The 25,890-nt window shown below is 53.7% G+C and overlaps 1 pseudogene; it reads right to left on the reverse strand.

The window, feature by feature from the left end:
• Nucleotides 1-25,890, reverse strand: part of LOC138515411 (zinc finger protein 850-like) — a 108,885-nt pseudogene that overhangs the window by 46,809 nt on the left and 36,186 nt on the right.

Consider the following 25,890-nt stretch of genomic DNA (forward strand, 5'->3'; position numbering starts at 1 on the left):
TGACTGCTTAATCTCTTTTCTCTCCTCCTTTCCCTTCTCCCTTTTCCTATCTCCTCCCCTTACTTTCTTCTATGCACTTACTCTATCAGAATTGTCCCTGGACCTAATATGATAGCAACCTCGTCTGTTTCCTCCACCCTCCCATTACTGTTTTTTCCTCCCCACACCTCCAGCACTATCTGAAATGTCTTGTTTTGTTCCCCCCCTCCCTTTCTGCACCCCTCTCCCTCACCTTTTGTTTTTCTCCGGCTCTACCAGAAATGTCATCAGGCCTAGTACGGTAGTCGCCTGTCTGTTTCCATTTCCTTCCCACTCTCCCCCTCCCTTCCTTATCTATGTCTTAGTTATTGCACTATCTAAGATGTCGTCAGGCCGAGTACGATAGTTAATTTCACATCCTTACTGTTCGTGGCCTGTAAGAATGTGGTTGTATTTTCCCTTGTTCCCTCCCTTGCCTTGAAGCGCTTTGAAACACATTGTGTATAGGCGCTATATAAATAAACAATCATATCATAATCATAACAAACCATTGTGTTAACCATGACAACCAGCACCGGGCACATGGAAACCATCTCATTTGATGTTATTGCTGCACCTCATTTCCGAGGAGTCATTTTGGGCTTGCCATGATTGACTCTACACAACCCTTGCATTAATTGGCGATCTGGTGAAGTGTTTTTTTTCCTCTGCCTACTGTGAGGAGTCATGCATGTCCTCCGTTCTTGCTTCCACAAACCCCTGTCGCCCGTTACTGACAACGGCTTTCACTATCGGGAACGTTAACTCAGGTCTCCTTACCGGATGCTTACGCTAGGTATCGGACGTGTTTGATCCCAAAGGAGCTGAGGAGTTTCTGCCACACAGACCCTATGATTGCCCAATTTACCTCATTCCTGGGGATAAAATACCAGCTGGTAGGGTCTAATCATTGACCGTAAAGGAGGATGCTCTTTTGAAAGAGTAGATCGATGATAAGTTCCTCAAATCCGGTTTCATCCGGACCTCACGTTCACCCACTTCTTCTCACCTATGTTCCTTGTTCCAAAATAAGAAGGTGACCTGAGGCCTTGTACTGATTACCATGAATTGAACGTGATCACGATTAGGAACCAATATCCTATTTCCCCCATCTCTGTTTCCTTGACCAATTGGGCTCATCGGAGGTATTCACCAAACTTGACCTACGGAGCACTTATAACCTTGTCAGAATTTGTCAGGGCGTAGACACGGTATGGCCTTTATGAGTACTGTGTAATGCCGTTTGGCCTTTGTAACGCCCCAGCCACTTTTCAACATTTCATCAATGACATATTCAAGGACATGTTGGATGTCTACGTGGTGATTTATTTGGACGATATCCTTATATACTCACCAACTCTCGACACTCACATCCATTATGCGTCATCGGTTCTGCAAAGATTACGGGAAGATCGCCTCTATGCCATCTTAGAGTAGTGTGTTTTTCACGTCTTCTCAGTGGAATTCCTGGGTTATATCATTACTAAACAGGGAATCCGTATGAGCGATGTTAAGGTGAAGGTTGTCTAGACCTGGCCAGTTCCAACGGATTTGAGATCTTTACAGTGATTCCGGGGGTTTTTGAACTTCTACAGGCATTGCATACGCTTGTTCACTAGTATAGTTGCCCCATTGACTGCTTTGACTAGCAGCAAGTTGCGTTTTTCCTGGAACAAGGCGGCCCAAGCAGCTTTTGTATCACTGAAGAAGGCATTCACAACCGCCCCAGTTTTCCAACACCCCAACACTGCCCTACAGTTTGTGGTGGAAGCAGGCGCATCTGATGTGGCTGTAGGTGCCATATTATCTCAGGCCTGTCGCGATTCTGGGATTCTCCATCCGGTAGCCTTTCATTCACGCAAACGTACCCCTATGAAAGGAACTATTCTGTCACAGAGAAAGAGCTCATGGCGGTCCGCAACATATTCCTGGTCTGGCAACACCATTTATTGGGCACCAGTGAACCTGTAAAAGTGTTTACTGCCCATTGAAATCTGGTGGCTTTGCGTTCTGTGAAGTGCAATACGGCTAGACATGCACAGTGGCATGAATTATTTTCGGCCTACCATTTCGTTATCACGTACCGCCCATACTCAAAAAACACTCTTATACTGATGCGCTCTTTCGGCTTCATGCCGCTGATCCATGGTCTGCACCCGAGTACATTCGTGCTTCCTAACCAAGTGGCCTGTGGTTGTGTTCTACAGCCCTCTATGAATTCTAGACTACAGCAGTGTGTTCGCTCGGATCCTGCAGAGATTACTGACTTCAACATGGATCTTGTCCACGGTCTCCCTTATGCTCAGGGTCAGGTGTACCTACCTGACGAACAGACCCGGTGAAGGCACTCAACTGGTGTCCTGATTCTCGAGTGGCAGCACATCCAGGACTAAGAAAAACTCTTGATCTACTCATGAGATGGTGTTGGTGGCCTGCTATGTACAAGACAGTGCGTTTGTATATCTCTTCCTGCACTATTTGTGCCCAGGCGAACAGAGCTCGCTCCAAACCCGTGGGTCTTCTCCAGCCACTTCCGATCCCTGATTTGCCTTGGACCATGGTCTCAATGGACTTTGTTGTCGATTTACCACCTGTAAGGGGTTATGATACGTTATGGATAGTCATCAACTACTTCACAAAGATGGCTCCCTTTGTACACTGTAGGGGTCTGCCATCTGCTCCCGTTTTGGCAGACCTTTTCTTGCAGAACGTTTTGGTTTGCCCACCATTATAGTCTCTGACAGGGGGTCTCAACTTGCCTCCAAATTCTGGATGGCTATCACATCTCTGCTAGGGATTGATGACAGATATTCTTCTGCTTACCACCTGCAGACGGATGGTCAGACCGAGCGACTCAACTCCACTATGGAGCAATACCTTTGTTGCCTCATATTACAACACCATGACACCTGGCTTTCGGTGCTAGGGATGGCTGAGTTTGCCTATAACAATTCTTTGCATACATCAACTGGGTCCTCTCCTTCTTCGTTTTGTATGGTTTTCACTCGCTTCCCTTCCTTTATCACCGGTCTTACCACCCACCGTGCCTGCAGAGGCATCCTGTGTACGTGATCGAGTCAAGTTGTGGGATGACGTTAGATAGCACTTATTAAAAGCTCAGTCCACGGCAAAAACAGCATTGGACCTACACCGTTCTCCATCGCCCAGTTAGCAGGTGGGTTCTCAGGTCTGGTTGTCCACGAAAGACCTAAAAATACCTGGCCGCAAGGCCCTCTTGCCTCATTTTGTTGGTCCTTATCTGGTGACAGAGGTATTTAACCAGGTGGTGATATGTTTGAGGCTAACAGAATGGTGGAAGATCCACCCGGTGTTTCATGTCTCATTGGTTAAGCCCTGTTCCCTTTTATACACAATTATCTGCTCATCCATGCCCTGTAGTGGTTCAGGGATCTAGTGCGTACGAGGTCCAGCAGGTCCTGGATACTAGGGTATCTAAAGGCCAATTACAGTATTTCATTGATTGGAAAGGGTACGGCCCTGAGGACAGGACTTGGGAACCTGTTTGCAATGTGCATGCTCCCGAATTGCTACTCCAGGAGGGTGGGGCTCTCTTTGGGGAAGGGAACTGTTAGGAAATGCTCTGGCATTCCCAAGCTGACTCCATGTGGTCTTCCTTCTGTCAGCCAGAAACCACGTAGAATGTGTGCCAATCCTTGTTTCAGGTCCCAACATCGGTCCGTACCCCAGGCTCAGCGTTTCTGCCTCACAGAACGTTTCTAGTTGCCATGGAGACTGGGACAGCATCCTCCATGCTCCGGTCACGTGCAGCGTCAAGGACGATCACGTGATGGCAGATTCTTAAGCAATCGCAGAACACTGCTATGGTGCTTCTGATTTGAGCTGACCATTGTTTCTTGACATTGCGCTACCTATCTTTGGTTTCCTCGACTACGGTTTGTTACACTGACATGTTTCGTCTTTCTCCTTGTCTGCTCGGAAGTTGCCCGCTCTTTACTGAACCTCTGCTTCTGCGACCCGGACTGTCTGCCTGCCTCCTCCTTGTCTGCTCAGAAAGGTACCCGCTTGTTGCCATTCATCGATTCATGTTTCATGGATAGTCCTTGCCTCTCCCTTGTCTGCTTTGCCTGCCCTCAAGATCCCGGACTAGCTTTCGTTTCATGGATCGCTGGTGTTACATTTGTCGACACCCTATTAAAACCACAGAGAATTCTGAAATTCCGGTTCCTACGGACTTTAACTATCATTTTTTTTTCTTGCACTGCCATCTGTTTCAGTCTCATCTTTCATCGGATTCTGTTACAACTCACCTGGTTCTCACATCAAGGGATTTTGCCTTTTCCACTGAAGATCACAAGTCTTCCTCCACTGCACCCTCCGGTCCATCAGTGACCCATCTCCCGACCAATAATAATTTCGCATTTATATAGCGCTACAAACCCTCAGGTATCTGAGTGTGGCTTATTATTACCCACGGTGTGTGGTTCTCATTTATCGACCTCGGAAGGATGAAAGTCTGAGTTTGAGCCTGCCGGGATTCGAACCTGCTTTAGCAAGCTCTGCACGGATGTCAAAGCGAGCACTACTCGCTGTGCCACTTGACCGGCATAAGGGGTCCTCGTGCCGTCGTGTCCGATGGCCTTTGGACTAGAGACTTGCCACCTCAGGCTAAGGCATCCTTGTGCCGTCGTGGCTAGTTTCCCCTCCATTGGGCCAGAGACTGCTTCATTCCGTACTACCACAGTGGTAAGTCTTTTCCTGTTCTTTTGGATAGAGTTGTGTCTTACTGGTTTCTTGTAATATAACTTTTCTACCTGGTTATCTATTGTAGATTAAGTCCAACTTGTGTTCCAAGGTGTATGTATCTGTGATCCTCCCCACCTACGTTTTAGCACAGGTTAGTTTTTGTGTCCTGTTGCTCCAGTTCAGCGGATTGGCACTATGATCATGTGGCGATATCTGTAAACTTATCCTAGAGGTACCCAACATCGTCGGTGCATCTATCGAACCATCCCGGTGCAGTCCCCAGACGTCTACTCGTCTCCATCTTCTGGATAATATCTTCTGGCGTGTTTTGGTTCTCCTCACACAAGGAATATATTACCTTGAGGAATTCTACGGCTACACTACGCGTTCATGGCCGTACAGAATCCTAACAGAGCATCTCTGGAAAAGGTAAAGAGCTTTCGATGCCTGGGTATTATCCTGAGCAACAGCCCCTTGGAAATTCCAATGCAAGAGCACCTTCAGGCAAAATTAAGATCATTGATAGCTCAAACGAAAGCAATTGACAGGAAATAAGGCCGCTTTTCGCTGACACCAATCCTGGATTTCTACAAGGTAAAAGTCGTTACATGCTTAATGTACAGAGTTGAAGCCATGCTCAACATCCCGAAAGGTGTATGACAAAAACTAGAGGGAAGGTTTTGGCAGAGCGTACTAAAGCTGCCACAATCAGTACCTATGGTACTAATACGGAGGGAATGGAGCTTAATGTCCATGAATTGATAGTTGCACGCAATGGCCTAATGCTATACAGAATGCATTCTACCTTCACCACAGTTAATTTTGGAAGCCATAAAAGACGAAATAGATGGAGACCTGTAGAATCCTCACCAAGTGGGCAACAAAGAACATACAACTCCTGAAAACATTGGCCAGCTCTGAAGAGGTGGTGAAGTCAAACCCATCCAAGGCAACAAAAAAAAAACAAAAACAAAAAAAAGAAGATGTTGCACAGGAAGAAGCAGTAGTTTATAAACTTACCAGAGACCTACCATACAATATAGGGAAAGTAAATCAAACCCTATTCGCCAAAATTCCCAAACAGAAAAGTGCGACAAACATTTCTGAGGATTCAGCTTAACCCGTTATATACATATTAGACCCTAGCAATAAGAAACAAAGCCTGTACAAACACGCGCGAGTTCTGTAACAATGCAAACCAACAGAGACAATAAAACACCTCCTACTAGCTTGCAAGGGGACAGAAGAGATCAGGATGACTCACCTTGGCTACTTATTCAAGCACCTTCGCGTTTATAGGAGGAAGAATGGTGGGCTAAGTTAATGAGTGGGTAGAAGTCCACCTGGGTGGTAACAGTGGTTGGGGTTGGATTGTTCTCAAAACTCAGACTAAACAAGCCTGATGTGAATTAACTATGGGAAATCACTCTGATGTAAAGAAATTCTTTCTTTTGGATATGTATTAAAATAATATTTTCTTGTAAAAATTGATTTTCAATTAAACCAAATAATACACATATATATATATATATATATATTCAATGAAAAAACTTTGTTAAAGGGACGTTATGGTAAAGTTGCGCTACTAAAAACCTATGAAATTCAGTGAAAAAAACTTTGTCAAAGGAACGTTATGGTTCCAAGTAAAACCAAAAAACCCTTGAAATTCGCCAGTTATGGTAAGCTAAGCAACCATAACTCGCGCCACCACCGTGCACTGCTAAGACTAACACCCAGGACATCAAAGATGACATCACAAATGTCATTGATGACATCACTGATGACATCACATGTTTATGTACTTTTCATGAAATATGTGTACAAGGGATTCTTATTATAATGTTGCGAAACAAGTGTCAAGGATCATTGCAATAAATATCATACCCTAATTAGTGCATTGAACGATGAATTGATATAAATAGCATTCTATTATGGGGTTATATCTAGTATACTAAGCTACTGATACAGAAACATAACATGGTGTTTAGTGTACAAGATGACGGTATAATATTCGTAATGTTAATATGTTGAATAATGAAATGATAATTGTTTTCTTAATAGATTTTTGTGTACTGTGAAATATGCAATACGTAGCTAATAAAACATTACTATAGACAAAACACAAAGACACAAGAACACATACCAATATGGGTATATACAGGGAAAGTGAAGTTAGCAAAAAAGCACAAGTAGTAGCAGAAACAATTCATAACTTAACTGATTATTTTCATGCAAATAAATGATTGCTCTGTTTCAAAGCTGCTATTCACCCTGTGTATATGTATCACTTGATGTGATTAGACCCACAGGGAAAGTACAGCCATAAAAAAAAACAACAGAACTATCAGAAAGTGCTCATAAGTCTATTGATTATCTTTATGCACAAAAAGGATTGCTGTCTTTCAAGCTTGTGTCTTCCCGTATGTATATGTTTCATATGATGTGACTGGACTCTAACAGAATTACTGTAAGAACCTACTTGAAGGATACGTCTACAAATAAAATAAATAAAATACAATGTTTAGTTTCTGACTGTTACTGAAGAAAACCATGTGGCCTAGATATGTCAGCAAAAGAAAAAAGAGTGAGCCAGACATGTGATGTCATCAATGACATTTGTGATGTCATCTTTGATGTCCTGGGTGTTAGTCTTAGCAGTGCACGGTGGTGGCGCGAGTTATGGTTGCTTAGCTTACCATAATTGGCGAATTTCAGGGGTTTTTTGGTTTTACTTGGAACCATAACGTTCCTTTGACAAAGTTTTTTCACTGAATTTCATAGGTTTTTAGTAGCGCAACTTTACCATAACGTCCCTTGAACAAAGTTTTTTCACTGAATTTCATAGGTTTTTAGTAGCGCAACTTAACCATAACGTCCCTGTAACATTTTTAACTAAATTTTAAAGGTTTTTATTAGTACAACGTGACCATGACATCCTTTTCAATAGATGAAGACCACTAACATCTTATGTTCTCAAAGTGGGAATGCCGGGTGGTAAAAAAAACAAAAACATTTTCCTTCCTGCGGCGTCTCGGTGTAGGAAGGAAAATCTTTTACCAAGATGGCCACCATGGAAAGGGAAGGCGGGGTGTATAAAGAACACAACGGCGCATGAGCGGGGTTGGGGGGGCACAGGGGAGACACATGGGCATGAGAGGGAACAGGGTACAAATGGGGCATGAGCAGGGGGTGGGGGGGGGAAGGAAGGAAACACAGGGCATGAGCGGTGGTGGGGGGAACACGAGAGAGACACGGGGCATGAGCAGCGGGTGGGGGGAACACGAGGGAAACACGGGGCATGAGCGGGGGGTGGGGGGCAACAGGAGACAGACACGGGGCATGAGCAGGGGGTGGGGTCAACAGGAGAGAGACACGGGGCATGAGCGGGGGTGGGGAGAACAGGAGACAGACACAGGGCATGAGCGGGGGATGGGGGGAACAGGAGACAGACACGGGGCATGAGCAGGGGTGGGGAGAACAGGAGACAGACACGGGGAATGAGCGGGGGGTGGGGGGCAACAGGAGACAGACACTGGGCATGAGCAGGGGGCAACAGGGGAGAGACACGGGGCATGAGCGTGGAGTGGGGGAATGCAGGAGACAGACACGGGGCATGGGTGGGGAGAACAGGAGACAGACACGGGGCATGAGCGGGGGGGTGGGGGGAACAGGAGACAGACACGGGGCATGAGCGGGGGTGGGGGGAACAGGAGACAGATACGGGGCATGAGCGGGGGAGTCGGGGGCAACAGGAAAGAGACACGGGGCATGAGCGGGGGGTGGGGGCAACAGGAGAAAGACACGGGACATGAGTGGGTGGGGGGAACAGGAGACAGACACGGGACATGAGTGGGTGGGGGGGAACAGGAGACAGACACAGGGCATGAGCGGTGGGTGGGGGGCAACAGGAGAGAGACATGGGGCATGAGCGGGGGGTGGGGGGAACAGGAGACAGACACGGGGCATGAGCGGGGGTGGGGGAACAACAGAGACAGACACGGGGCATGAGCAGGGGGGTGGGGGGGTACAGGAGACAGACACGGGGCATGAGCGGGGGGCAACAGGAGACAGACATGGGGCATGAGTGGGGGGGTGGGGGGGTACAGGAGACAGACACGAGCATGAGCGGGGGGTGGGGGGGTACAGGAGACAGACACGGGGCATGAGCAGGGGGGGCAACAGGAGACAGACATGGGGCATGAGTGGGGGGATGGGGGGTACAGGAGACAGACACGAGCATGAGCGGGGGGTACAGGAGACAGACACGGGGCATGAGCGGGGGGTGGGGGGCAACAGGAGAGAGACACGGGGCATGAGCGGGGGTGGGGGGAACAGGAGACAGACACGGGGCATGAGCAGGGGGTGGGGGAACAGGAGACAGACACGGGGCATGAGAGGGGGTGTGGGGGCAACAGGAGAAAGACACGGGACATGAGTGGGTGGGGGGAACAGGAGACAGACACGGGACATGAGTGGGTGGGGGGGAACAGGAGACAGACACAGGGCATGAGCGGTGGGTGGGGGGCAACAGGAGAGAGACATGGGGCATGAGCGGGGGGTGGGGGGAACAGGAGACAGACACGGGGCATGAGTGGGGGGATGGGGGGTACAGGAGACAGACACGAGCATGAGCGGGGGGTACAGGAGACAGACACGGGGCATGAGCGGGGGGTGGGGGGCAACAGGAGAGAGACACGGGGCATGAGCGGGGGTGGGGGGAACAGGAGACAGACACGGGGCATGAGAGGGGGTGTGGGGGGGCAACAGGAGACAGACACGGGGCATGAGAGGGGGGTGGGGGCAACAGGAGACAGACATGGGGCATGAGCGGGTGGGGGGAACCAGAGACAGACACGGGGCATGAGCGGGGGGGCAACAGGAGACAGACACGGGGCATGAGCGGGGGGTGGGGGGCAACAGGAGAGAGACACGGGGCATGAGCGGGGGTGGGGGGCAACAGGAGACAGACACGGGGCATGAGCAGGGGGTGGGGGAACAGGAGACAGACACGGGGCATGAGAGGGGGTGTGGGGGCAACAGGAGAAAGACACGGGACATGAGTGGGTGGGGGGAACAGGAGACAGACACGGGGCATGAGCGGGGGTGGGGAGAACAGGAGACAGACACGGGGAATGAGCGGGGGGTGGGCGGCAACAGGAGACAGACACGGGGCATGAGCAGGGGGCAACAGGGGAGAGACACGGGGCATGAGCGTGGAGTGGGGGAATGCAGGAGACAGACACGGGGCATGAGCGGGGGTGGGGGGAACAGGAGACAGATACGGGGCATGAGCGGGGGAGTCGGGGGCAACAGGAAAGAGACACGGGGCATGAGCGGGGGGTGGGGGCAACAGGAGAAAGACACGGGACATGAGTGGGTGGGGGGAACAGGAGACAGACACGGGACATGAGTGGGTGGGGGGGGAACAGGAGACAGACACAGGGCATGAGCGGTGGGTGGGGGGCAACAGGAGAGAGACATGGGGCATGAGCGGGGGGTGGGGGGAACAGGAGACAGACACGGGGCATGAGCGGGGGTGGGGGAACAACAGAGACAGACACGGGGCATGAGCAGGGGGGTGGGGGGGTACAGGAGACAGACACGGGGCATGAGCGGGGGCAACAGGAGACAGACATGGGGCATGAGTGGGGGGGTGGGGGGGTACAGGAGACAGACACGAGCATGAGCGGGGGGTGGGGGGGGGTACAGGAGACAGACACGGGGCATGAGCAGGGGGGGCAACAGGAGACAGACATGGGGCATGAGTGGGGGGATGGGGGGTACAGGAGACAGACACGAGCATGAGCGGGGGGTACAGGAGACAGACACGGGGCATGAGCGGGGGGTGGGGGGCAACAGGAGAGAGACACGGGGCATGAGCGGGGGTGGGGGGAACAGGAGACAGACACGGGGCATGAGCAGGGGGTGGGGGAACAGGAGACAGACACGGGGCATGAGAGGGGGTGTGGGGGCAACAGGAGAAAGACACGGGACATGAGTGGGTGGGGGGAACAGGAGACAGACACGGGACATGAGTGGGTGGGGGGGAACAGGAGACAGACACAGGGCATGAGCGGTGGGTGGGGGGCAACAGGAGAGAGACATGGGGCATGAGCGGGGGGTGGGGGGAACAGGAGACAGACACGGGGCATGAGCGGGGGTGGGGGAACAACAGAGACAGACACGGGGCATGAGCAGGGGGGTGGGGGGGTACAGGAGACAGACACGGGGCATGAGCGGGGGGCAACAGGAGACAGACATGGGGCATGAGTGGGGGGGTGGGGGGGTACAGGAGACAGACACGAGCATGAGCGGGGGGTGGGGGGGTACAGGAGACAGACACGGGGCATGAGCAGGGGGGGCAACAGGAGACAGACATGGGGCATGAGTGGGGGGATGGGGGGTACAGGAGACAGACACGAGCATGAGCGGGGGGTACAGGAGACAGACACGGGGCATGAGCGGGGGTGGGGGGCAACAGGAGAGAGACACGGAGCATGAGCGGGGGTGGGGGGAACAGGAGACAGACACGGGGCATGAGCAGGGGGTGGGGGAACAGGAGACAGACACGGGGCATGAGAGGGGGTGTGGGGGGGCAACAGGAGACAGACACGGGGCATGAGAGGGGGGTGGGGGCAACAGGAGACAGACATGGGGCATGAGCGGGTGGGGGGAACCAGAGACAGACACGGGGCATGAGCGGGGGGGCAACAGGAGACAGAGACAGGGCATGAGCGGGGGGGGCAACAGGAGACAGACACAGGGCATGAGCGGGGGGGGCAACAGGAGACAGACACAGGGCATGAGCGGGGGGGGCAACAGGAGACAGACACAGGGCATGAGCGGGAGGTGGGGGGAACGACAGAGACAGACACGGGGCAGGAGCGGGGGGTGGAGGGCAACAGGAGACAGACACGGGGCATGAGTGGGGGGTGGAGGGCAACAGGAGACAGACACGGGGCATGAGCGGGGGGTGGGGGGAACAGGAGACAGACACGGGGCATGAGCGGGGGTGGGGGGAACAGGAGACAGACACGGGGCATGAGCGTGGGGGGTGGGGGGGTACAGGAGACAGACACGGGGCATGAGCAGGGGGGCAACAGGAGACAGACATGGGGCATGAGTGGGGGGGTGGGGGGGTACAGGAGACAGACACGAGCATAAGCGGGGGGTGGGGGGGTACAGGAGACAGACACGGGGCATGAGCGGGGGGTGGAACAGGAGACAGACACGGGGCATGAGCGGGGGTGGGGGGGTACAGGAGACAGACACGGGGCATGAGTGGGGGGTGGGGGGGTACAGGAGACAGACACGGGGCATGAGTGGGGGGTGGGGGGGAACAGGAGACAGACACGGGGCATGAGCGAGAGGTGGGGGGACAGGAGACAGACACGGGGCATGAGCGGGGGGTGGGGGGGAACAACAGACACGGGCATGAGCGGGGGGTGGGGAGAACAGACACGGGGCATGAGCGGGGCAACAGGAGACAGACACGGGGCATGAGCGGGGGGTGGGAGGAACAGGAAAAAGACACGGAGCATGAGCAGGGGGTGGGGAGAACAGGAGACAAACACGTGGCATGAGCGGGGGTGGGGAGAACAGGAGACAAACACGGGGCATGAGCGGGGTAGTGGGGGGCAACAGGAGAGAGACATGGGGCATGAGCGGGGTAGTGGGGGGCAACAGGAGAGAGACATGGGGCATGAGCGGGGGTGGGGGGTACAGGAGACAGACACAGGGCATGAGCGGGGGTGGGGGGTACAGGAGACAGACACGGGGCATGAGCGAGGGGGTGGGGGGCAACAGGAGACAGACACATGGCATGAGCGGGGGTGTGGGGGGCAACAGGAGAGAGACACGGGCATGAGCGCGGAGTGGGGAGGTACAGGAGACAGACACGGAGCATGAGCGGGGGTGAGGGCAAAATGAGACAGACACTGGGCATGAGCAGGGGGTGGGGAGAACAGGAGACAGACACGGAGCATGAGCGGGGGTGGGGAGAACAGGAGACAGACACGGGGCATGAGAGGGGGGTGGGGGGCAACAGGAGACAGACACGGGGCATGAGCGGGGGGTGAGGGCAACAGGAGACAGACACGGGGCATGAGCGGGGGTGGGGAGAACAGGAGACAGACACGGGGCATGAGAGGGGGTGTGGGGGGGCAACAGGAGACAGACATGGGGCATAAGCGGGGGGTGGGGGGCAACAGGAGAATGACACGGGGCATGAGCGGGGGGTGGGGGGCAACAGGAGAGAGACACGGGACATGAGCGGGTGGGGGGAACCAGAGACAGACACAGGGCATGAGCGGGGGGGCAACAGGAGACAGACACAGGTCATGAGCGGGCGGTGGGGGGTACAGGAGACAGAAACAGAGCATGAGCGGGGGTGGGAGGGAGGGAGAAAGACACAAGAGCGGGGGTGGGCGGGAGGCCGAAAGACACAAGGGGCAAGAGCAGGGGTGGGCGGGAGGGGGAAGAGGGAAAGAGACACGGGGCAAGAGCGGGGGTGGGCGGGAGGGGGAAGAGGGAAAGAGACATGGGGCAAGAGCGGGGGTGGGCGGGAGGGGGAAAGAGACACGGGGCAAGAGCAGGGAGGGGGAAAGAGACATGGGGCAAGAGCGGGGTGGGCAGGAGGGGGAAAGAGACACGGGGCAAGAGCGGGGGTGGGCGGGAGGGGGAAAGAGACACGGGGCAAGAGCGGGGGTGGGCGGGAGGGGGAAAGAGACACGGGGCAAGAGCGGGGGTGGGCGGGAGGGGGAAAGAGACACGGGGCAAGAGCGGGGGTGGGCGGGAGGGGGAAAGAGACACGGGGCCAGAGCGGGGCTGAGCGGGAGGGGGAAAGAGACACGGGGCAAGAGCCGGGCTGGGCGGGAGGGGGAAAGAGACACGGGGCAAGAGCGGGGCTGGGCGGGAGGGGGAAAGAGACACGGGGCAAGAGCGGGGCTGGGCGGGAGGGGGAAAGAGACACGGGGCAAGAGCGGGGGTGGGCGGGAGGGGGGAAAAGACACGGGGCAAGAGCGGGGGTGGGCGGGAGGGAGAAGAGGGCAAGAGACACGGGGCAAGAGCGGGGGTGGGCAGGAGGGGGAAGAGGGAAAGAGACACGGGGCAAGAGTGGGGGTGGGTGGGAGGGGGAAAGAGACACAGGGCAAGAGCGGGGGTGGGCGGGAGGGGGGGAAGAGACACGGGGCAAGAGCAGGGGTGGGCGGGAGGGGGAAAGAGACACAGGGCAAGAGCGGGGGTGGGCGGGAGGGGGAAAGAGACACAGGGCAAGAGCGGGGTTGGGAGGGGGAAAGAGACACGGGGCAAGAGCGGGGGTGGGCGGGAGGGGGAAAGAGACACGGGGCAAGAGCGGGGGTGGGCGGGAGGGGGAAAGAGACACGGGGCAAGAGCGGGGGTGCGCGGGAGGGGGAAAGAGACACGGGGCAAGGGCGGGGGTGGGCGGGAGGGGGAAAGAGACACGGGGCAAGAACGGGGGTGGGCGGGAGGGGGAAAGAGCGGGGGTGGGAGGGAGGGGGAAAGAGCGGGGGTGGGAGGGAGAGGGGGAAAGACACGGGGCAAGAGCGGGGGTGGGTGGGGGGAAAGACACGGGCAAGAGCAGGGGAGGGCGGGAGGGGGGAAAAACACGGGGCAAGAGCGGGGGTGGGTGCGAGGCAGGGAAAGAGACACCGGGCAAGAGCGGGGGTGGGCGGGAGGGGGAAAGAGACACGGGGCAAGAGCGGGGGTGGGCAGGAGGGGGAAAGAGACACGGGGCAAGAGCGGGGGTGGGAGGGGGAAAGAGACACGGGGCAAGAGCGGGGGTGGGCGGGAGGGGGAAAGAGACACGGGGCAAGAGCGGGGGTGGGCGGGAGGGGGAAAGAGACACGGGGCAAGAACGGGGGTGGGCGGGAGGGGGAAAGAGCGGGGGTGGGAGGGAGGGTGAAAGAGCGGGGGTGGGCGGGAGAGGGGGAAAGACACGGGGCAAGAGCGGGGGTGGGTGGGGGGAAAGACACGGGCAAGAGCAGGGGAGGGCGGGAGGGGGGAAAGACACGGGGCAAGAGCGGGGGTGGGTGCGAGGCAGGGAAAGAGACACCGGGCAAGAGCGGGGGTGGGCGGGAGGGGGAAAGAGACACGGGGCAAGAGCGGGGGTGGGCAGGAGGGGGAAAGAGACACGGGGCAAGAGCGGGTGTGGGCGGGAGGGGAAAAGAGACACGGGGCAAGAGCGGGGGTGGGGGGGAAAGACATGGGGCAAGAGCGGGAGGGGGGAAAGACACGGGGCAAGAGCAGGGGTGGGCGGGAGGGAGAAGAGGGAAAGAGACACGGGGCAAGAGTGGGGGTGGGCAGGAGGGGGAAGAGACACGGGGCAAGAGCGGGGGTGTGCGGGAGGGGGAAAGAGACACGGGGCAAGAGCGGGGGTGGGCGGGAGGGTGAAACACACGCGCGGCAAGAGCGTGGGTGCGGGGCAAGAGTGGGGGTGGGCGGGAGGGGGAAAGAGACACGGGGCAAGAGCGGGGGTGGCAGGGAGGGGGAAAGAGATGGGGCAAGAGCGGGGGTGGGAGGGAGGGGGAAAGAGACGGGGCAAGAGCGGGGGTGGGTGGGAGGGGGAAAGACACGGGGCAAGAGCGGGGGTGGGTGGGAGGGGGAAAGAGGGGGTGGGCGGGAGGAGGAAAGAGACACGGGGCAAGAGCGGGGGTGGCAGGGAGGGGGAAAGAGACGGGGCAAGAGCGGGGGTGGGAGGGGGAAAGACACGGGGCAAGAGCGGGGGTGGGCGGGAGGGGAAAGACACGGGGCAAGAGCGGGGGTGGGTGGGAGGGGGGAAGACACGGGGCAAGAGCGGGGTGGGCGGGAGGGGGAAAGACACGGGGCAAGAGCGGGTGTGCGGGGCAAGAGCGGGGGTGGGCGGGAGGGTGAAAGACACGCGGGGCAAGAGCGGGGGTGTGGGGCAAGAGCGGGGGTGGGCGGGAGGGTTAAAGACACGGGGGGATGAGTGGGGGTGGGCGGGAGGGTGAAAGACACGTGGGGCAAGAGCGGGGTTGGGCAGGAGGGTGAAACACTTGGGGCAAGAGCGGGGGTGGGCAGGAGGGGGAAAGAGACACGGGGCAAGAGCGGGGGTGGGCAGGAGGGGGAAGAGACGGTGCTAGAGCGGGGGTGGGCGGGAGGGTAAAGAGACACGGGGCAAGAGCGGGGGTGGGAGGGAGAAGAGGGCAAGAGACACGGGGCAAGAGCGGGGGTGGGCAGGAGGGGGAGGAGGGAAAGGGACACGGGGCAAGAGTGGGGGTGGGTGGGAGGGGGAAAGAGACAGGGCAAGAGCGGGGGTGGGCGGGAGGGGGAAAGAGGGGGTGGGCGGGAGGGGGAAAGACACGGGGCAAGAGCGGGGGTGGGAGGGAGGGGGAAAGAGACGGGGCAAGAGCGGGGGTGGGAGGGAGGGGGAAGAGACGGGGCAAGAGCGGGGGTGGGTGGGAGGGGGAAAGACACGGGGCAAGAGCGGGGGTGGGCGGGAGGGGAAAGACACGGGGCAAGAGCGTGGGTGGGAGGGGGAAGACACAGGGCAAGAGCGGGGTGAGCGGGAGGGGGAAAGACACGGGGCAAGAGCGGGTGTGTGGGGCAAGAGCGGGGGTGGGCGGGAGGGTGAAAGACACGCGGGGCAAGAGCGGGGGTGTGGGGCAAGAGCAGGGGTGGGCGGGAGGGTGAAAGACACGCGGGGATGAGTGGGGGTGGGCGGGAGGGTGAAAGACACGTGGGGCAAGAGCGGGGTTGGGCGGGAGGGTGAAACACGTGGGGCAAGAGCGGGGGTGGGCAGGAGGGGGAAAGAGACACGGGGCAAGAGCGGGGGTGGGCGGGAGGGGGAAGAGACGGTGCAAGAGCGGGGGTGGGCGGGAGGGTAACGAGACATGGGGCAAGAGCGGGGGTGGGCAGGAGGGGGAAAGAGACACGGGGCAAGAGCGGGGCTGGGCGGGAGGGGGAAAGAGACACGGGGCTGGGCGGGAGGGGGAAGAGACACGGGGCAAGAGCGGGGGTGGGAGGGAGGGGGAAGAGACACGGGGCAATTGCGGGGGTGGGCGGGAGGGGGAAAGAGACACGGGGCAAGAGCGGGGGTGGGCAGGAGGGGGGAAAGAGCGGGGGTGGGCGGGCGGTGGAAAGACACGGGGCAAGAGCGGGGTGGGCAGGAGGGGGAAAGAGACACGGGGCAAGAGCGGGGGTGGGCGGGAGGGGGAAGAGACACGGGGCAATTGCGGGGGTGGGCGGGAGGGGGAAAGAGACACGGGGTAAGAGCGGGGGTGGGCGGGAGGGGGAAACGTCTGTAGAAGTTCGCAAATCCCAGGAATCTCTGTAGATCCTTGATGCACATCAGAATAGGCCATTCGGTAATAGCTGATACCTTCCTAGGGTCCATGGCTACCCCTTTCACTGATATTATGTACCCCAGATATGCCACCTGGTTCCTGTGAAACTCGTATTTGTCCAATTTGCAATAGAGATGATTGTTGAGCAATCTCCTTAGGACTTCTTTTACATGATGACTGTGTTCATATGGTGACGTAGAGAAAACCAGAATATCATCTAGGTAGACTATAACTGTGTGAAGCAGGATATCTGAAAATAGGTGGTCCATAAAGTGTTGGAAAACAGCTGGGGCGTTGGACAGACCGAATGGCATTACTTTATATTCATAATGTCCCAAGGGAGTATGGAAAGACGTCTTCCACTCATCGCCAGCTTGTATACGAATGAGGTGGTAGGCCCTGCAGAGATCTAGTTTTGTGAAGATGGTAGCTCCTTTAACGGCCTCAAGAATATCCGGTATGAGGGGCATAGGATAACGATCAGGGGTAGTAATTTTATTCAAGCCCCGAAAATCAATACACGGTCTGAGTTCCGTAGAGTCCTTCTTGGGGATGAAAAATAAGGAAGCTCCAGCTGGCGAGGTGGATTCCTGAATAAGCCCATTGCATAGATTCTTTTGAAGGTATTCCTTAAGGACTTCTCGTTCTCGCCTAGATAAAACATACATGCGACTGAAAGGAATCGGTGCATCTGGAACAAGTTCCAAGGCACAGTCATCTCTACGATGTGGGGGCAATTCTGCATCGGAAAATACTGTCTGAAATTCCCTGTATTCGTGGGGTAATTCTTGATTATTGTTCAACATAGAGGTGGAACAAGTCTTTTCTAATACTGAGATCGTAGGACGAAACCCCAAAGCTCCGTCCGAGAGACAGTGCGTTAAACAATGTTCTCAACCGAGGAATACAGTACCCGCCTTCCAATTGATGTAAGGATTATGGGCTCGAAGCCAAGGCAATCCTAAAATCACCAGATAGTGTGCTGTACGGATTACATCAAATACAATGGTTTCTTGATGGGAAGAAATATTCATCAACAATGGTATGGTTTGTTCCTTTATGGGACCTGAAACTAGTGGACTACCATCCACCGACTCAACTGGTATTGCCAAGGTTTTAACAGAACACGGGATTTTATGCGTTATCTTCCAGTAGGCATCGATAAAATTCCCTGCAGCCCCACAGTCTATTAAGGCCGTGACCAGAATGGAGTCTGAATCTCCCCATTTGATTTTGACTTCAAAAGCCAAAAGCAAGGCCATCATAGTGAGATCTGGGATGTCTGTTAGAGCGAACTCTAGGAACTCGGGAGATCTCATCCTTTATTTCATCATTTAATCCCCTACGGAATAAAGTGATTAGAGCATCATCAGCCCATTAGGTGCCAGCTGCTAACTGCTTGAAAGTGGTGATGTAAGACAGCAGATCTTGTGATCCTTGTTTAAAATCCAATAACTGTTCTTGGGCTGAAACTGTGATCTCTTGCGGCTGAACATGGCTCTGAGGCTGTTCAAAAAAGCGGGGTAGGAATCTAATAAAGCATTATTAGTGGTAACAAGTGGTGTTGCCCATGCTAAAGCAGGACTGGTTAAATTTGCAATCATGTGTCCTACCTTATCATGGTCGTTCTGAAAAAAGGCAGTCTTGAACGAAAATTGAACTGTACAAGCCTCAATAAAGGCCTTGAGTTTATGTGGATTACCATCGTACAAACCTCCCGGAATTGGGCCTGGAGGTATCTCGGAACAACTAGGGACTCTCCCCACCTGTTGTCGGAGAAAGGCATTCTCCTGTTTTAACGCCTGAACTTCAGCAGTCAGCTTGCACCGCTGTAACCAATTGCTGTTGTTGGGCCGGGTCCATATTTTCCTGTAATATGTAACAATGAACGTCTGAGATAACCTGCTCAGACTTCCTGATCTAATCAGGATAGTTTCAAATCTGGGCGTTGCCAACTGTAATGCCGGTGATAATTCACAGGATGAAATCAAACACTCGAATAACTAGCAGGTTATCCCAAAGACTCACTGGTACCTCTCTTCCTCTCCTTGTGACTGCGACCTTCCAGTTGTGGGAGGAATCTGCTTGTTCCAACGGGGGGACAAATGCGAAAAGCCTCCCAGATACCCCTTCTCCCCACTAGAAAACCAGAGAGGAGAAGAGATCCCAGGGAAACCCTCTGGGGAAGAAAGAAAACCCTGTGTCGACGGCTGCAGGAAAGTAGTCTTCAATGCAGCAGAGATTCAGGTGAAGTCCGGACACTGGTGGTCTTGAAAAAGAAAGAAAATGGTAAGTACTTGAAGGTAGGTGAGAGGTGGAAATGTAAGATTATGATTCAGATTACCCTTAAACAGGAGTGGAATGCGAGAAAGGGTGCCAGCCGGAAACTTCTGGAATCCCTAGGGTAGCATGAAATAGTGAGATTAGAACGAGTAAGAGGACTGGATAGAATCGGGTAGAGGCCACGGGAGAATCTTTTACCTGGATAGAAAGAAGGGGCAGAGCTTGGAGTTGATTCAGTAGCAAAGGGTTTGGAGCGAACGGGCGCGGTACCCATGTCGTGTATGTCTGTAGATGTAAACAAAGGGAGAAGGCAATTGAGTAGGGAGACGTTCGGAAGGTGGAGGATCTCGGAGAGCCTGAATGCCGCTTACCGTGTTCCGGAACAGAACCGGTGAGCCGTTTGGAGCGAGAAAGTGTTGGAGTCCAGGGAGTCGGGAAACACGTGGTACGGTAGGCACTGAAATCGAGATAGGATAAAGATTGTTTAAGATGCAGAAAGGTTAGTAATATGCAAGACGTATCAGGAAGATCCTAGATGCGAACTCACGGAGCGTTGTTGTGGAGGAGTAGCAACGCATCTGTGCGTCGTTCACAGGAACACAAACCTTCTCTCGGGAAGGGGGACGGTACTTCCTGGATACTGAGGCGTGCAACATCTAGACCTGCATCTTTAGTTGTGGAGGCCATCTTGCCAGTAAAAATGGCCGACACCCGCCGTCCCAAGGTCTATCGATGCCACAAGGACCAACGCCTTCGGAGAGGCGTGACAGGGCCTCCTGTAAACCGATTAATCCCACCACCCTGATGTCTGAGGGCTTGTGCGTGCTATACAAATGAATAAATAGATAAATAGCTAAAGAGGTGCAGACCTCTGCCCACAATGTGGGTGGGGCCTGCCGCGTACATGCGAGTGCCCGGCCGAAGAACACACGTTCGGGAGGTACAGAAAGGTTGACCATTTTGTGAGGGTCTGTCCTGCCCTATTACTGGCCACCTAAGACACCCCGTTACCAGCCCCTGCCTCAAGGGAGGATACCCGACAAGCAGTGGGAAGGAGACTGCCCAGAATGTATGTAGCTCACCAGAAGAAAGAGGGCCTGTATAGGAGGAAGATGAGGACGGGGGATACGTTCTTCCTATTTTGTGCCTAGGGATGATCGGAGGGTATCACCAACGAGCGGGGCAGGGCTACAGTAAGATTCCATTGAGTGAGGAATTTGATCCAAGGATTTGGGATCACCAGGTGACGAGAGGACTTCTTGTGTCCTGTAATGGAATGGGTGCCCGGACTGGAATGAATCGAGACCATAATGTTAGTTCACATGTTTTGATGTTTACTGTTTAAACATCAAAAACAAAAAGGAGTGTGATGTGGTCCCCTTTAAGGATGGGGGTCATGACTCCGTCATGACGTACTGCCAAATAAAAAAGGAACCTCAGCCAGCATTGCGGCAGCACAGCAGCAGACTCCCTGCGTGGCAACTGGTGTCCATGTCATTCGTTTTAGATCTGCTCTGTGATCACTGCCTTGTACTCATGGCCTACCGGCCCATTGAGGCAGTGACTGGTCTGTGTGATCCCACAGACCCCCGGTTGTGTGATCACAGACCTGAGTGTCAGGGCAGGGTGACCCCTGCATCTGGTGTGGCCACGTTATCGTGCAGTGTCTGTTCCTGCTGGGTGCACCTAGCAACTGTAAGGCTGGTCTGTGTGACCACCACAACACTGTCATCTTGGAAGGATGAAGGGGTAAATGGACCTTCAGTGATGCAAACTGGTGACCATGAGGTTAAACAGAGTCTGCAAGTGGATGTATTATTCCACTGAGCCACAGACCAGGACCCTGAATCCGGGATCTGTGGGACATGGACGCCCCTCTAGGATGATGCAACATGGAAGAAAATAAGATGGCGAACAAAGGTGACAGGGAGGGTGTGGGCAAGAGAACGTGTGCACCAGCAGAAACTAAAGCAGATCCCTTTTATAGTTTGTGGCGTTTGCCTTTTTCTGAGCACGACGATAAAACAATAGTGCATTCAGTTATAGAAAAATCCAATTTATCACATGATTAATTCATCTACAATAAGAATGAGCTAAATTAAATTATGAAAGGATTTACTGGTCATGCACAGAAGGCATATAATTGAAACTCCCGCAGAGGACACTGCCATCTCCTTCCCCAGCCTCCATCACATACACATTGGAAAGGATTAAGGTGGGCTACGAAGGAAAAACAGACAACTCAAACATATTCCCACAATAAGACGACATTCCTTTCCCACAACAAGGGCGAGGAAACGTTGCAGGTCCCTCACCTCCAGCCAATTATGTCGCAATTGTTCCTTTTCAGCTTGTGCTTTGTTTTCCATTTACAAATGTAGCACTAGTGAGAAAGAGTACGGCTGTCCAAGGGAGGAACAATGGATACACATCCACACGGCAAACATCACAGGGTGGCAGCAGTCTCCCAAGTTACCGCTCGTTATCTGCAGCCAATGGACTGACATGCGCAGTGTCAGTCCACTGAGACACTAGCCATAAGAGCATGCGCAGAAAGGGGATACTGAATGGCGCATGCGTGATGAAGATACACTTTCATAGTCGACTCAGTTAATATATGACGAGGAGCATCCGAGATATATGACGAGGAGCGTCAAGAAAGGAGCCCAGAGTCCTAGCTCAAGGAGCTTTTAGAAGGAGTCATTTCAAAACCCAAGTGGGTACTTATACGGCACATAGATCTACGCGAGGAAATGATTCAAACTCGTATCAGAGTATTTTAGTTTGTCTGTGTATTGAAAAAGCGAAGTGTCGAAGAGCGACAAAGATAGGTTGTGTTGAATACAGATGAAGTTATCTATCTTTGTAGTCATTGTCCGCGCCGACTGAACAGATAGATTGGAGTAAATTGAGACATTAAGCGGCCAAGGTGGTGCACGCTCATATTTGTTGTTTTTCTGTAAACATATTTTGTGTAAATCAACGGTAAGTATCAACAGTCAATTGAGACTTGTCGAAATGGGGGATGTTACTTCACTGATGCATCTTTGCAAGCAACTGCCAAAACACGCACCCAAGCTCAAACAATATAGTGCAGAATGAGTTAAGGATACTGCAGATAAAATGTTCATGCCGTGGCCACAAAGGGAATCGCTGTCAAAGGCAGTTTCGTAACACATGACCACATACTTACATGCTGCGTACACAGGGAAGAAATTGGAGAAAAGGCAAGCTAGTTTAGAGCTCTGGAAAATGTACCAGGAGGAACGAGAACTGGATGCTTAATCAGTGTAGGGAGGAAGGTATTGAGCCTTCTGCTCCCCTATCCTCGACCGAAGTAAATGGCAATAGTCTAAAAGATGAAGGATTGTATCCATTAAGGGAATTAAAGACAATGAAAGGAGATAGTAATCCGATATGTGATAGCTCAGAAAAGGCTAAAGCAAAAGAAGAGAACTTTAAGGTCTTGCAAGACAATGAGGAGAAACGTGAACAACCAAGAGTGACCCTAGATATAGAATGGGAGATTAAGAGATGGAAAGGAAAAAAGAATAAAGCTGACAAGGGCACGCTCGTGCAGAACGAATGGACGGAACCAGAGATGCTCTCCTCAAGTTTAAGAGAGGCAGGGAGGCTGTTCCAGAGGGAGACCCCAGCAGAAGAAAGATCTACCACCAACTAGTTGCTTGGAGAAGCGACGGACCCTGTGGGAGTTGGAGGCGGAGGAGCGAAGAGCTCGAGAAGGAAGATATTTAGGAAGAGAGAGTTGAAGGTATTGAGGACCCAGGCCACAGAAGGTCTTGTGGACAATGCAGAGGGGGGTTGAACTTAATCTTCCTCGCCACTGGTAGCCAGTGCACAGATTTCAGTCCTGGAGAGATACGATCCCTGGGCTTCATGCCAAGGACAGTCTTGCAGTCCTGTTTTGGATAAGTTGCGGAGAGTAGAGGCAAGCAGATTTAGAAAGAGGCTGTTGCAGTATTCCAGCCTAGAGAGAACCAGAGCTCTGGAGACAGTGAGCTACTGGGGGAAAGAGAGGAAAGGAAGAATACCTCTGAGGAGGTGCAGCTGGTAGTGTGACTTCTTAGAGACGTCAGAGATGTGAGGTGAGAAGGAAAGTGTGGAGTCGAAGATGACCCCGATGTTTTTAGCCTCACAGGTGGAAGCAGGAAGAGGGCCAAGAGAGGTTGGCAACAGTGTGACAGGTAAGGAGGAAGCAGGTGTGCTGAGTAGAATCTCTGTTTTACTGGCATTAAGGTAGAGATCATTGGCGGCACACCACTCATGGCAGAGAGACAGTCAGAGATGAGATAAGAAGAAGAGTGGCCGAAGGGAGCCCGAAAATGAGCTCAGTGTCATCCGCATAGCACTGAAGGTTGGGGCAGAGAGCAGCAATGAGTTGGGAAGAAGTGCCAGGTATTGGTTGAACAGCCAGGGAGAGAGGTTAGACCCTTGGGAACATCACAGGTAGAGATAGAGGAGAGGAAGGACCCAATTTGGACCTGGGAGGGTCGATCAGAGAGGAAAGAAGTCAGCCAAGCCAGGGCCTGATCGGTGATACCCAGGTTATCGCAGAGTCGGTTGAGCAGGATGACATGGCTGACTATGTCAAAGGCAGAAGAGAAATCAAGTAAGAGGACACAGGGGTGTTGAAAACATGGTTGGAGTGCAGGTCTTCACAGTTGTGCAGGAGAGCAGTTTCTGTGCTTCTGGCAGCTCTGAAGCCAGAATGAAGATCATGGAGATAACCAACAGATTCAGTGTGAAGATTGAGCTGGGATATGGCCAGCTTTACCAGAAGTTTGCCCAGTAGAGGAGTGGAGATTGGGCAATAGTTAGCCGGGCAGGAAGGGTCGGCAGAGGTTTTCTTAAGAGGAGGGTGCACAAGGGAGTGGTTTGGGGGGGGGGGGGGGGGGGGGACACGGTGGGGAGGGGTTATTCCAGTGGCAAAGGAGTGGTTACCGAAGTCAGCCAGGGTGTCAATGTGGTCCTTATTGGTTTTGGAGGAACAGGGGTGAACCTGTTTTGACAAGACTTTCATAGATCGTACTAGAAACCTCGGCAACGAGAGGTGGCCGAAGAAGGGCCAGAGGAATAGCAGGGAGTTCAGGGGGAAGAGGAAGAAAGAGGACAGGATGTCCTGAGTTTTAGAGATGAAGTGAGAAGCCAGGGCCGTGCAGAGGGCTTGTGAGGGGACAGGAGATGTTGAAACTGCAGCAGGATTGGCCAGCTCCTTGCAGATTTTAAAGAGTTCAGCTGAGTTTTTAGATGCCGCAGAGATGCTGTCTTGAATGTAGGCTCTCTTCTTGGTGCGGACAGAGAGCCTGTATCGCCTTTGGAGCAGGAAGCACGCCATTTCTTCTCAGCCACCCTGCACTTGCGTATAAGGGTGACGAGGTCTGAGTCATACCAAGAGATGCACTTGGCTTTGGGCTTCAAGCAGATCATCATGACAGGGGCATGAACATCAAGAGTATCAGCTATAGCAGAGTGAAGCATGGAAAGGGTTGTATCAGGGTTTGAGTGGGCAAAGGGGGAAGGGGGTGCAAAAGTGGCGGTGAAAGCCTCAACTGACACGCTTCATGGGTCGGATAACCGAGAAGGTAGGTGGCAATGCTGGCATTGGCTTGGCTGAGGGGTAGAGAGGGTGAGCTGGGATCGGAAGGGGAAGGTCGGAAGCCATCAGAACATCCAGAGTATGCCCTTCAGAGTGAGTAGGGTCAAAGGGGAGAACAGAGTGAGAGAGAGTACTTCAATATGGCTTGAAAAGTATACAAACCATAGAAAAGGTATGCACACAAATAAAATTCATATATTTGTGTGCATACCTTATGGTTTCAATACTTCAAGCCATTTTTTTAGACATTTCTAGGTTTATAAAATATGGCATGAAAAGAACACAATTCAATCCATCTTTTATAAAGCTTTGATCATGGACAAAGTCTGAGGTGTCTTTTCCATCAGCATAGCTTTATAAAAGATGGCTTGAACAGTGTACTTTACAAGCCTTCTTTTATAAACGGTCATGGTGCATGCTATCAAAGTCCTGAAACTTGTGAGCCCATCCCCGACTCTAGCATCCTTGGGGGCTTATCAGGCCCCAGATAGGCTCACCTGGACTCAGCCACTCAGTGCAGGGTGTGGCTTGGGACTACTTTACCTGAAGAGGCGGGATACAGTTAAGGGGACTATTGCCTGGAACTACTTCCAAGGCTATTTAAACCGCACCCTGCAAACTAAACACGCTTCACGTTATTCTGCACTCCTGCAGCGTAACGCTCACCGTGTCAGTTCAGCTCTTGCTTCAGCCATGCCCGTCCAGAGTCTATCCATCAGCACCTGTGAAAAGAGAAGAACAGGAGTTAGTAAAGCGTTGAAGGCCTTACCTGCAGTCAACATCCTGGCCTCGCCTTCTGCTTATCCACGGACCGCCGCAACTGCAGAAGATCAGTACAAAAGGTACCCTCTGGGGTAGCTACTCACCTAAGGTCGGCCTCCTCCAGGAACTTCATCGAGCAGTTCTCCATCATCCTGAATCACG

Source organism: Ambystoma mexicanum, chromosome 6q (assembly GCF_040938575.1).
Source record: "Ambystoma mexicanum isolate Mex_15411 chromosome 6q, UKY_AmexF1_1, whole genome shotgun sequence".
In the NCBI taxonomy this organism is placed as follows: Eukaryota; Metazoa; Chordata; class Amphibia; order Caudata; family Ambystomatidae; genus Ambystoma; species Ambystoma mexicanum.